We start from the raw sequence: 14722 nt of genomic DNA, 5'->3' as shown, positions 1-14722 counted from the left end.
CGTATTGGGTAGTTAGAAGTTGAGCTAAGTAGAAGCCAATTGGGCTTCAAATTCAAGTTGGGAATAGAATATTTAATTATCAAGAAGATGGCCTTGATTTCTTTGATAAATAGTATAGCCGACCGATACTATTAACGTACGTTGGGTAATTGGAAGTTGGACCGCACTAGGTAATTGGAAGTTGGGCCAAGTAGAAGCCAATTGGGCTTCACATTCAATTTCGGAATAGAACATTTAATTAACAAGAAGATGGTGTTGGGCCTTGGGGCACTTGGGGCATTTTAGATTTAAATTAATTATTTAGTTCCGAATTAATAATTTTTTTTAATTTATTTTTATTAATTCAGATTAGTTTAATTAATTTCACACAGGGGCCTTCTTTTTTTCTTTTTCTTTTTTCCTTTTCAATAATAAATAGTATAGCCGTGCAACTATTCTGTTAAATATAATATATTAATCGTGTTATACACATACATACGTATTTTTCAACAACACTTCCATTTCCGTACACATGGAAAACGTACAATACACGTGCATTTGCATTTTTCTTGTTTAATACACGTGTTCTTACAAAATTGTCAACAATACGCACAAAATTCACCTATTATACACACAATTTGACGTACTATTGAATAAAAATAATATATATATTAAAATATTATATAGTGGCCGAACTTTATGATCATTCATATGCTTGGTAGTAAGGTAAGTTAGCCGAAGGAAAAAGGAGAAAGAAGTTAAACGACAAAACTGATTCATACCCACTCTTGTAGGGGATTTTTTTTAATTTTCTTTAATAAATCGTATAGCCGAACGGCTATACTGTTAAATATAATATATTTCATGGGTATAGCCGCGCTGCTATACTCTTTAAACATAACACATTTCAAGCGTATAGCCGCGCGGCTATACTATTGTTTTTTTAAATTTCTTAGATAAATAGTATAGCCGACCGGCTATACTATTAACATACATTGGGTAATTGGAAGTTGGCCCACACCGGGTAATTGAAAGTTGGGCCAAATAGAAGCCGATTGGGCTTCACATTCAACTTCGGAATAGAACATTTAATTATCAAGAAGATGGCCTTGGGCCTTGGGGCACTTGGGCATTTCATATTTAAATTAATTATTTAGTTCCGAATTAATAAATTTTTTAAATTTATTTATTAATTCATATTAGTTTAATTAATTTCACACGGGGGCCTTCTATTTTTCTTTTTCTTTTTCTTTTCATTAATAAATAGTATAGCCGGGCAGCTATACTTTTAAAAATTATATATTGCCATTTAATAATCGTGGTATACACATACATATGTATTTTTCAACAACACTTCCATTTTCCGTACAAAAGGAAAATGTACAATACACATGCGTACGCATTTTTCATGTTTAATACACATGTTTTTACAAAATTGTCAACAATACGCACAAAATTTACGTATTATACACACAATTTTACGTATTATTGAATAAAAATAATATATATATTAAAATATTATATAGTGGCCGAACTTTATGATCATTCATATGCTTGGTAGTAAGGTAAGTTAGCATAAGGAAAAAGGAGAAAGAAGTTAAAAGAAAAAATTGATTCATACCCACTCTTGCAGGGGATTTTTTAAAATTTTCTTTAATAAATCGTATAGCTGGGCGGCTATACAATTGAATATAATATATTTCATGGGTATAGACGAACGGCTATACGTTTTAAACTTAACACATTTCAAGCGTATAGCCTCGCGGCGATACTGTGGTTTTTTTAAATTTCTTTGATAAACAGTATAGCCGGCTATACTATTATCATACATTGGGTAATTGGAATTTGGCCCACACTGGGTAATTGGAAGTTGGGCTAAGTAGAAGCCAATTGGGGTTCAAATTAAATTGGGAATAGAATATTTAATTATCAAGAAGATGACCTTGGGGCTTGGGGCAGTTGGGCATTTCAGATTTAAATTAATTATTTAGTTCTGAATTAAAAAAAAAATTATTTATTTATTAATTCATATTAGTTAATTAATTTCACACGGGGGCCTTCTTTTTTTCTTTTTCTTTTTTCTTTTCAATAATAAATAGTATAGCCGTGCAACGATACTTTTAAATATAATATATTTCCATTTAATAATCGTGTTATACACATACATACGTATTTTTCAACAGCACTTCCACTTTCCGTACACAAAGAAAATGTACAATACACGTGCGTACGCATTTTTCATGTTTAATACACGTGTTTTTACAAAATTATCAACAATACGCACGAAATTCACGTATTATACACACAATTTTACGTATTATTGAATAAAAATAATATATATTAAAATATTATATTGTGGCCGAACTTTTTGATCATTCATATGCTTGGTAGTAAGGTGAATTTGCCTAAGGAAAAAGAAGAAAGAAGTTAAAAGACAAAATTGATTCATACCCACTCTTGCAGGGGATTTTTTAAAATTTTCTTTAATAAATAGTATAGCCATGCAATAGTATAGCCGCACGGCTATACTGTTGAATATAATATATTTCAAGAATATAGCGACGCGGCGATACTGTGTTTTTTTTTACCTTTTGTGTTTACTAAATAGTACTCTTGAAACATGTGTCGCTAAGTTTCTTTTAATAACAATTGGAGGAGTTTTGTGAAAATGTGAAATCTTACGGGGTGTTAGTGTAATTTCCGACACCTCAAGGGGTTTTGTGAAGACACCAAGAACCTTAATGGGTGTTAGTGTAAATAGCTCTTTTGGGTATCTATTCAAGAATCATCTCTACGAAGAATTATCCAAATTAGACATTTTAAAGAAATATAGTCTATATATCTATATTTGTGTCGCATAATTTTACTAAAACCGTCTACAATAGCTTGAAAGCTTAGTTTGCCAATTTGTGGAGTTAGGGCCATCCTTATATATTATATGCGCATTTTTATAGTTTTACATATTCATGTACTAGAAATTAAATTTTAAAACTATTTTTATTTATCACATTCTTTTGTTATGTTAGGACACTTCAGGGGTTCTTTGAAGGTACTAGATAACATGTGATTTGTTATTTGTTTATGTGGACAGACAAGAATGAAATAAGGATTTTTCATCCAAGATTATGCATGAGTAATATGTAATCATCTTTGTTCTAACTATTGGACAATTAATCATCTTGTTTCGAATGTACATCGAAAATTTTCTAATATAAAGAAAATTTGTATTATGAGATGTTTAAGAACTCACAACTCGTATCAATGTTTCACAAAAATAACACTACGTTTGTAAAGGGACTATATTACTTTCACAAATACAAAGTCACCTTCTTCTTCTCAAAATCTTCGAAACCAATTCAGTAGTTCCCTAATCCTATACGCAAGCTTAGTATCTAATTGATCTTCTTCAATGCGTCTTTCAACAGTTGATTCAAAACACGTATATTTTGTAAACACCTTGACTAACTTACACCCCCACTCTACTTCATGAATCACTTCCGGCAACAAGGATTTTTCATCAGAGATTGTGCCTTAGTTGATATGTAATCATCTTTGTTCTAAGTATTAGACAATTAATTATCTCGTTGCTTATGAATATCGAAAATTTCCCAATATAAAGAAAATTCCTATTATGAGATGTTAAAGAATTCACATTCATAAAAAGGATCTATCATAGTGGCTTGAAGATGAGGGAAAACTATGTCCTTGGTGAGCAGGGTTTGCAGATTATTAATTTTGGGGGTTCTTTGAAGGTACTAGTTGATATGAAGCAAGACGTTGAAAAGGAACGACTTTTTTGTCATCAAATACATGTTAGGATATTTTGGAGGTTTTTTGTAGGTACTACATGATATATGATTTGTTATTTGTTCATGCAGATAGACAAGAATGAAATAAGGATTTTTCATCCGAGATTATGTATTAGTAGATATGTAATAATCTCTATTCTACGTATTGGACAATTAGTCATCTCGTTTCGTATGAACATTAAAAATTTCCTAAGATAAAGAAAATTTGTATATATGTAATTATCTTTGTTCTAAGTATTGGACAATTAATCAACTCGTTTTATATGAACATCAAAAATTTCAATATATAAAGAAAAAGAAAATTTGTATTATGAGATATTGAAGAATTCAAAATTCCTATCAATGTTTTAGAAAAGTAACTTTACATTTGTAGAGGGACTAGATTACTTTCACAAATACCAATTACAAAGTCGTCTTCTTCTCAAAAGTGGTAAACATAACTACAACCTTGGTTTCTGGCAAGTACATCTTTATTCATGTCTTCTTAATTGTACTTCTTCTGCTTCTTGATGTTCATGTGTGTGTCTTCACAAAGAGGACAGGGAACATTGTCGCTCTCCTCAATGCAGGTCTTGTGAAATTGATGATTGCAAGGATATCCAACTTCTTCTTCAAAACAATCATTGTAGAGCTCAACATAGCAATGAAGGCAATTCCCAACATTCTTCACAAATGTTCTTCAAAGAGCAAATAGGAAATCATAGACTCAATCACAACTATGTGATTGTGGAGGATGTATTGAACGAACTGCAAGCAGAAGATGTGTTTCTACTTCCTCGGTTTCTTTTCTCTTTATCAAAAGAAAACATTTATCATTTAACTGTGTTGTTGAAATCCAATGGGGAAAAATAAACACTAATAGCTCTAGTTGTTTGTCATCCATCACCCTGTTATAATCATACAATAGACTAAAAATGATATCATGTTTAAACTCCTCATTTGAAATATTCACACAAAATCTTATATGCATCTCTGGCATCCAATTGATCTTCTTTAATGCGTCTTTCAAAAGCCAATTAAAAACACATATCTTTTGTAAACAACGTGATTAACTTCCCCTCCAATTGTACTTCACGAATCAGTTCAGGAAACAAAGATTTTTCACTAGAGATTCTGCCTTTGAAGATATGTAATCATCTTTGTTCTAAGTATTAGACAATTAATCATCTCATTTTTTATGAATATCGAACGTTCCACAAAAGCTATTAGAGTTTTTTTGAGTACATCGAAGGTGAGCACGAGAATAATAATTCCGTTATTGAGGTTTTTGGCGTCTGAGTATGCTTTTATAAATTTAACTTCCGCAGTGATGAATAATAGTAAAGACAAGGCATACGGTGGTTTTCATTACGAGAAAAATGGTGAAATCATGCATGTTAAGTTTGTTAAGGTGGATAAGGAGGAGACAACTAGAAGTGCTTTTAAACATTCTTCAAGAATATCTGATGAGGAAATTTTGTGCCCGTGGTTTTATTTGTTTTGTAAGTAGAATCCATTTGAGAGTTTACCTTGTTATGAAGAGTTGGTGGAGGATGTATGGACAGTTTGTTATGACCATTACGATAGGTCTTTATATCATTGGGTTAGAAGAGTGGAGCGTGATAATGGTTATTCTTATACTGAAAGTAGCAAACAACTTATTAAGAAAGCAAGAGACTGTCTTCATCCTTATTGGATAGAAACGATAAGGTAATGTTTTGAATTTTGTCAAGAGTTTTTGTTTTATTATGTTTATGTTATCTAATTTATGTGTTTGGTATATATTGTAGTCAATTAATTAATACTGTGACTCGCGTTTATAGCAAAGGATTCTTACATGGTAGCTTAAAGAAGAAGAAAAATTATGTAATGAGCGAGAAAGGTTTGAAGATCATTAACTTCGGTGGTTCACTGGAGGGAATAGATATTACATATTAAGATAAGTCGAAAAATGATGATTTTCTTGACATCAAAAGCATGTTGGGACATTTGTTCAAGTCGTTGCTCACATCCAAAACTCCATGGTTGAAGAAAAAAAGCAATGAACTTTGACCTTAGGAAAGAATGAATTGAAGCTTATAGGTTTCTTAAGTTTTTTTACTATATTCATTTTTGGAGGTGAGTTTGCTTTTTTGTTTTGATGGATGCATGAATATTTTGTCATGACTAACCTTATTAGTGTTATGTTATGTGATTGATTTTGAAAGGTGGATGAATTTTTTTTTCTTCATGTTTTCAGTTATGTGAAGTTTGTTTCAAAATTGCTTGGTCATCCATTACTGAAGAGAATTTCAAGCAGAAGATATGTTTCTACTTCCTCGGTTTCTTTTCCCTTAATCTGAAGAAACCATTTATCATTTATCTGTGTTGTTGAAATCCAATAGGGAAAAAGAAACACTAACAGCTCTAGTTGTTTGTCATTCATTACCCTCTTATAATCATATAATAGACTAAAAAGGATATCATGTTTAAACTCTTCATTTAAAATATTTACACAAAATCTTATATGCATTTTTGGCATCCAATTAATCTTTTTTAATGCGTTTTTCAAGAGCCGATTAAAAACACATATATTTTCTAAACAGCGTGATTAACTTCCCCTCCAACTTTACTTCCCGAATTAGTTCCGAAAACAAGGATTTTCGAAAGAGACTGTGCCTTTGTAGATTTGTAATCATCTTTGTTCTAAGTATTAGACAATTAATCATCTCATTTCTTACATGGTAGCTTAAATAAAAAGAAAAATTAAGTAATGGGCGAGAAGGGTTTGAAAATCATTAACTTCGGTGGTTCATTGGAGGGAATAGATGTTACATATTAAGATAAGTCGAAAAATGATGATTTTCTTGACATCAAAAGCATGTTAGGACATTTGTTCGAGTCGTTGCTCACACCCAAAACTCCATGGTCAAAGAAAAAAACAATGAATTTTGACTTGAGGAAAGAATGGATTGAGGCTTATAGGTTTCTTAAATTTTTTGACTATATTCATATTTGGAGGTGAGTTTGCTTTTTTGTTTTGATGGATGCATGAATGTTTTGTCATGACTAACCTTATTAGTATTATGTTATGTGATTGATTTTGAAGGATGAATGAAGTTTTTTTCTTTATGTTTCAGTTATGTGATGTTTGTTTCCAAATTACTTGGCCATCCATATTTTAAGAGTTCAAAGCATAGGTTGGAGTGAATTGCAAGCAGAAGATATGTTTGTACTTCCTTGGTTTCTTTTCTCTTAATTAGAAGAAACCATTTATTATTTATCTATGTTGTTGAAATCCAATGAGAAAAAACAAACACTAACAGCTCTAGTTGTTTGTCATCCATCACCCTCTTATAATCATATAATAGACTAAAAATGATAACACGTTTAAACTCCTCATTTGACATATTCACACAAAATCTTATATGCATCCCTGACATCCAATTGATCTTAATTAATGCGTCTTTCAAGAGCTGATAAAAAACTCATATCTTTTGTAAACAGCGTGATTAACTTCCCCTCCAACTTTACTTCCCAAATTATTTCCGAAAACAAGGATTTTTCGAAAAAGACTGTGCCTTTGTAGATTTGTAATCATCTTTGTTCTAAGTATTAGACAATTAATCATCTCATTTCTTATGAATATCTAACAATCCACAAAAGCTAACAGAGTTTTTTTGAGTATATCAAAGGTAAACACAAGAATAATAATTCCGTTATTGAGGTTTTTGGCGCCTGAGTATGCATTTATAAATTTAACTTCGTAGTGAGGAATAATAGTAAAGACAAGGCATACAAGGCTAGTTTATATTACGAGAAAGATGGTGAAATCGTACATGTTAAGTTTGTTAAGGTGGATAAGGAGGAGATAGCTATAAGTGCTTTTAAACATTCTTCAAGAATATCTGATGAGGAGATTTTGTGCCCGTGGTTTTATGTGTTTTGTAAGCAGAAGCCTTTTGTGGGTTTACCTTGTGATGAAGAGTTGGTAAATGATATATGGACGGTTCGTTATAACAACTATAACGAGTCTTTATCTCAGCATTCATGAGACTCCGCCAACAGCTTCTTTATGTCATGCTGCAAAGATAGTATAATATCAGGAACCTATTATTACTTGAGAAAACTTACTGATGATCAACTGAAATAAACAACCGAGGCAGCATAACATAATTATCTGTAAGAATCAGACATCTGGGTTTTTACCTCAAAGCTAAAGGGTAAAGTTGTTGGGTAATAACGATTGACAACTTTCCCTCCCTTGTCAACAAGAAACTTAGCAAAGTTCCACTGAATATCATCATCAAAGAATCCCTATTTGCCTAACCTCAAGAACTTGTACAATGGAGCAGCATTATCACCGTTGTACAATGGAGCAGTATTGTGTCTTGACTCACTAAGTGTGGTCTGATGATCGGATTAAAGTATTAGAGTTTAACATGGATTAGGAGTTTTGGAACCAATCTTATCTGCTACTCTGATAAGGAGAAATGTTTGAAGTCAATCACTAGAGTTAGAAGATATCCTATCTCATTGTGGATTGGGAGACCTAAAGCTAATGCAATTGTGAGACCTAGACCTAATACTCATGTATTCTAAATATTTTTGGCCAGATTTGCACTATAAACTACTGTAGTTTGGATGCACCTTCTGTCCACAGATGTTGATGTTTGATTCTATTGGAGTTTATGGTGGCGTGATGCAAGGGATATTACACATGGATTAATGAAATCTTCTTTCTATCCACAGATGTGAGAAGGTCATTCATGCAGGAAATTCATGTGTGATAAAACTTGGTGATTACTAAAACATGTTTGATTTACTGCCTACAGGTGTTAATCAATAATGTACAGTTTTATGGGGACAGATTTTGAGAGTAGAAAATAACACAAAGTATCTCAAGCAACTTGCAAAAACCAAAAATGGAGGAGGGTATAATTTCAGTCCATGAACTGACCAACCTGGAACTTAGAAAAGGAAAAGAACTGTAGTTTGGACTGGCCTCCACATTGTTTTGTCTCCAAATGCGATTAGTTTTCACTTGGACCTACAAAACAGAAAACCAATCTCAATTTAACTTTTTCAATCAAATTCAAATAAAAACGCAATTATTAAACAATAAAAACAATTTCAATTTTCCGCACTCACACTTGACCATAATATGTTGCTCCACCTGTTGCTAATTTTTGAATTATAGTGCTTCATTACGACAACAAGCAGCATGGATAGATATTCTGGCCATGCTTTAGATAAGATTGTGATATATACCACTTCTCCATTAACCTGAAACACAAGATCATTTATATTTTACCCAAAACTATATAAAGTCATAATCTTACAAAAATGTTGTGCTCAGCTTGATTTCGGCCCTTTACTAACAGCATGATCGGATGTGCATGATTCACTATGCCAAATAAGGAACGAGAAGCTGACAATATGATATGCCAATTTGGAGGCTTAATGTCAAGATACTCTGTGTCCCAGTTCTTACATAGTTCAAGGTAACTAGGTTCAACACTTCTGTCAAACCCGTTGAACTCGAGAGTTAATCTGGCTAGCAACAGCCACAACTCCATCTTTCCCTCTAAAGTTTGAAAAAGGGTTTAGGGCTAGCTGGCAGTCTCGATTCATGTCATGGCTAGCTAAACCCGTCAGCACAATTGTATATATTGTAGTCAATTAATTAATACTGTGACTCGCGTTTATAGCAAAGGATTCTTACATGATAGCTTAAAGAAGAAGAAAAATTATGTAATGGGCAAAAAAGGTTTGAAGATCATTAACTTCGGTGGTTCACTGGAGGGAATAGAAATTACATATTAAGATAAGTCGAAAAATGATGATTTTCTTGACATCAAAAGCATGTTGGGACATTTGTTCGAGTCGTTGCTCACATCCAAAACTCCATGGTTGAAAAAAAAAAGCAATGAACTTTGACCTTAGAAAAGAATGGATTGAAGCTTATAGGTTTCTTAAGTTTTTTTTACTATATTCATTTTTGGAGGTGAGTTTGCTTTTTTATTTTGATGGATGCATGAATGTTTTGTCATAACTAACCTTATTAATGTTATGTTATGTAATTGATTTTGAAAGGTGGATGATTTTTTTTTTCTTCATGTTTTCAGTTATGTGAAGTTTGGTTCAAAATTGCTTAGTCATCCATTACTGAAGAGAATTTCAAGCAGAAGATATGTTTCTACTTCCTCGGTTTCTTTTCCCTTAATCTGAAGAAACCATTTATCATTTATCTGTGTTGTTGAAATCCAATGGGGAAAAAGAAACACTAACAGCTCTAGTTGTTTGTCATTCATTACCCTCTTATAATCATATAATAGACTAAAAAGGATATCATGTTTAAACTCTTCATTTAAAATATTTACACAAAATCTTATATGCATTTTTGGCATCCAATTAATCTTTTTTAATGCGTTTTTCAAGAGCCGAAACACATATATTTTGTAAACAGCGTGATTAACTTCCCCTCCAACTTTACTTCCCGAAAACAATGATTTTTCGAAAGAGACTGTGCCTTTGTAGATTTGTAATCATCTTTGTTCTAAGTATTAGACAATTAATCATCTCATTTCTTATGAATATCTAACAATCCACAAAAGCTAACAGAGTTTTTTTGAGTACATCAAAGGTGAACACGAGAATAATAATTCCGTTATTGAGGTTTTTGGCGCCTGAGTATGCATTTATAAATTTAACTTCGTAGTGAGGAATAATAGTAAAGACAAGGCATACAAGGCTAGTTTATATTACGAGAAAGATGATGAAATCGTACATGTTAAGTTTGTTAAGGTGGATAAGGAGGAGACAGCTATAAGTGCTTTTAAACATTCTTCAAGAATATCTGATGAGGAGATTTTGTACCTGTGGTTTTATGTGTTTTGTAAGCAGAAGCCTTTTGTGGGTTTACCTTGTGATGAAGAGTTGGTAAATGATATATGGACGGTTCGTTATAACAACTATAACGAGTCTTTATATTATTGTGTTAGAAAAGTGGTGGGTAATAAGGGTTCTTCTTATACTAAAAGTAGCAAACAACTTATTAAGATTGCTAGACACTATCTTCATCCTTATTGGATAAAAACGATAAGGTAATTTTTTGAACTTTGTCAAGATTTTTTGTTTTATTATGTTTATGTTATCTAATTTATGTGTTTTGTATATATTATAGTCAATTGATCAATACTATGACTCGCATTTATGGCAAATGATTCTTACATGGTAGCTTAAATAAGAAGATAAATTAAGTAATTGGTGAGAAGGGTTTGAAAATCATTAACTTCGGTGGTTCATTGGAGGGAATAGATGTTACATATTAATATAAGTCAAAAAATGATGATTTTCTTGACATCAAAAGCGTGTTAGGACATTTGTTCGAGTCGTTGCTCGCACCCAAAACTCCATGGTCGAAGAAAAAAAACACTTTATAATTATGATTGATGAGATAATTAGCATGGATTTGCAGAGCTAATGCACTTTATAATCTTAATCTTGATTCATAGCATGACGGATTATTTCTTTGGCATGGCACGTGGAGTGTGACTCGTGCATGGCGGACTTTTGTGTGCTCCAAGTCGGGTTTTTTCTCAATAAAGTATTGCGCTGGGCCGGGAATTCATTTAGGCAAAGCCGTGGATTTTTTGGGCCTCAACAATAGGTTTCTTAAGTTTTTTGACTATATTCATATTTGGAGGTGAGTTTGCTTTTTTGTTTTGATGGATGCATGAATGTTTTGTCGTAACTAACCTTATTAGTATTATGTTATGTGATTGATTTTGAATGATGGATGATTTTTTTTTCTTTATGTTTTCAGTTATGTGAAGTTTGTTTCCGAATTGCTTTGCCATTCATTTTTTAAGAGTTCAAAGCATAGGTTGGAGTGAATTGCAAGCAGAAGATATGTTTCTACTTCCTCAGTTTCTTTTCTCTTAATTAGAAGAAACCATTTATTATTTATCTATGTTGTTGAAATCCAATGAGGAAAAAGAAACACTAACAGCTTTAGTTGTTTGTCATCCATCACCCTTTTATAATTATATAATAGACTAAAAATGATAACATGTTTAAACTCCTCATTTGACATATTCACACAAAATCTTATATGCATCCCTGACATCCAATTGATCTTCTTTAATGCGTCTTTTAAGAACATATTAAAAACACATATATTTTGTAAACAGCGTGATTAACTTCCCCTCCAACTTTACTTCCCGAATTAGTTCCGAAAACAAGGATTTTTCGAAAGAGACTGTGCCTTTGTATATTTGTAATCATATTTGTTTTAAGTATTAGACAATTAATCATCTCAATTCTTATGAATATCTAACATCCCAAAAAAGCTAACAGAGTTTTTTTGAGTACATCAAAGGTGAACACGAGAATAATAATTCTGTTATTGAGGTTTTTGGCGCCTGAGTATGCATTTATAAACTTAACTTCGTAATAAGGAATAATAGTAAGGACAAGGCATACAAGGCTGGTTTATATTATGAGAAAGATGATGAAATCGTACATGTTAAGTTTGTTAAGGTGGATAAGGAGGAAACAGCTAGAAGTGCTTTTAAACATTCTTCAATAATATCTAATGAGGAGATTTTGTGCCCGTGGTTATATGTGTTTTGTAAGCAGAAGCATTTTGAGAGTTTACCTTGTGATGAAGAGTTGGTGAAGGATGTATGGACGGTTTGTTATGACAACTATGACGAGTCTTTATATGATTGGGTTAGAAGAGTGAAGCGTGATAATGGTTATTCTTATACTGAAAGTAGCAAACAACTTGTTAAGAATGTAAGAGACTATCTTCATCTTTATTGGATAGAAACGATAAGGTAATTTTTTGAACTTTGTCAAAAGTTTTTGTTATGTTATGTTTATGTTATCTAATTTATGTGTCTTGTATATATTGTAGTCAATTGATTAATACTGTGACTCACGTTTATGACAAAGGATTCTTACATGGTAGCTTAAATAAGAAGAAAAATTATGTAATGGGCAATAAGGGTTTGAAGATCATTAACTTCGGTGATTTATTAGAGAGAATAGATGTTACATATTAAGATAAGTCGAAAAATGATGATTTTCTTGACATCAAAATCATTTTGAGACATTTGTTCGAGTCGTTGCTCGCACCCAAAACTCCATGGTCGAAAAAAAAAGCAATGAATTTTGACTTGAGGAAAGAATGAATTGAGACTTATAGGTATCTTAAGGTTTTTGACTATATTCATATTTGGAGTTGAGTTTGTTTTTTTGTTTTGATGGATGCATGAATGTTTTGTCATAACTAACCTTATTAGTGTTATGTTATGTGATTGATTTTGAAAGGTGGATGAATTTTTTTTCTTCATGTTTTCAGTTATGCGAAGTTTGTTTCCAAATTACTTGGTCATCCATTCTTGAATAGAATTGCAAGCAGAAGATGTGTTTCTACTTCCTCGGTTTCTTTTCTCTTAATTAGAAGAAACCTTTTATCATTTATCTATGTTGTTTAAATCCAATAGGGAAAGAGAAACACTAACAGCTCAAGTTGTTTATCATCCATTACCCTTTTATAATCATACAATGGACTATTTCTTTGTTAAATAATATAGCCGCGCGGTTATACTATTAAAATACATTGGGTAATAGGAAGTTGGCCCACACTAGGTAATTAGAAGTTAGCCCAAGTAGAAGCCAATTGGGCTTCAAATTCAAATTGGGCATAGAACATATAATATTAATATTTAATTATCAAGAAGATGGCCTTGGGCCTTGGAGCACTTGGGCATTTCAGATTTAAATTAATTATTTAGTTCTGAATTAATTATTTTTTAAATTTATTTATTAATTCAAATTAGTTTAATTAATTTCACATGGGGCCTTCTTTTTTTTTTCTCTTTTTTTTTTCATAATAAATAGTATAGCCGTGCAGCTATACTTTTAAATATAATATATTGCCATTTAATAATCGTGTTATACACATACATATGTATTCTTCAACAACACTTCCATTTTCCGTACACAAGAAAAATATACAATACACATGCGTACGCATTTTTCATGTTTAATACATGTATTTTTACAAAATTGTCAACAATACACACAAAATTCACATATTATACACACAAATTTACGTATTATTGAATAAACATAATATATATTAAATTATTATATAGTGGCCGAACTTTATGATTATTCATATGCTTGGTAGTAAGGTAAGTTAGCATAAGGAAAAAGAAGAAAGAAGTTAAAAGATAAAATTTATTCTACCCACTCTTGCAGGGGATTTTTTTTTTAAAAAATTTTATAAATAGTATAGCCGCAGAGAGAGAGAGAGAGAGAGTTGTTGCAAAATTCATGGAATAAGGAGATAGAAGAAAAAGAGAAAAAGTGAACACATATATGGAAAACAATAGATGGTAGTAATTGATTAGGATTTGAAGTGTAGAGTTCTCTAAATTTACTCGATAAGTTGTTGTAATTGAGTCCTACCGTGATAATCTGTCAGTTTGACAATCAAAATAAGGGCTAAAAGTGTCAATTCTAAATCAAGAGTAATCTTTGAGTCCCAAGAAACCCCCAAGCCAAAAAGCGACTGCCATCAGAGGCGCCCTCTAGGAGAAAGACTTACCTGCACCGGGATAGGACTGTAGTCCTATCCCCCTCCAATCGGAGCCCGCCATTTGTCCATTTTATAACAAAGTTCCCGGTGCAGGCAAGTTTTTTTCGCCCTGTAGAGCCATCCAACTGTCTTTTGGAATTTCCAAGAATTTTCGAATACATTAAATTCTTATTTTCACATTTTTACCCTTTTCTCTTCTAGAGAGCATGGAATGCCATCTCTTTTCTTCCTTTTGTGAGTTCTCTCCTCTCGTTTTTCTTCTGTATTTTATTTAAAACCACCATTTTCACAGCAAATAGAGGTTCAAAACTGAACTTTGTTCCCATTTTCACAGCAAACAGAGGCACAAAACTGCGTTTTT

General features: G+C 32.0%; 1 pseudogene; it reads right to left on the bottom strand.

Annotated features, from left to right (window-relative positions):
• Nucleotides 1–4272: 4272 nt before the first annotated feature.
• Nucleotides 4273–9325, bottom strand: LOC148291120 (uncharacterized; annotated as a pseudogene).
• Between the last annotated feature and the right edge of the window lie 5397 nt (nt 9326–14722).

The sequence above is a fragment of the Prunus avium genome, chromosome 8 (assembly GCF_965620075.1).
Source record: "Prunus avium chromosome 8, drPruAviu1.hap1.1, whole genome shotgun sequence".
In the NCBI taxonomy this organism is placed as follows: Eukaryota; Viridiplantae; Streptophyta; class Magnoliopsida; order Rosales; family Rosaceae; genus Prunus; species Prunus avium.
This window is presented reverse-complemented; position numbering and strand designations above follow the sequence as displayed.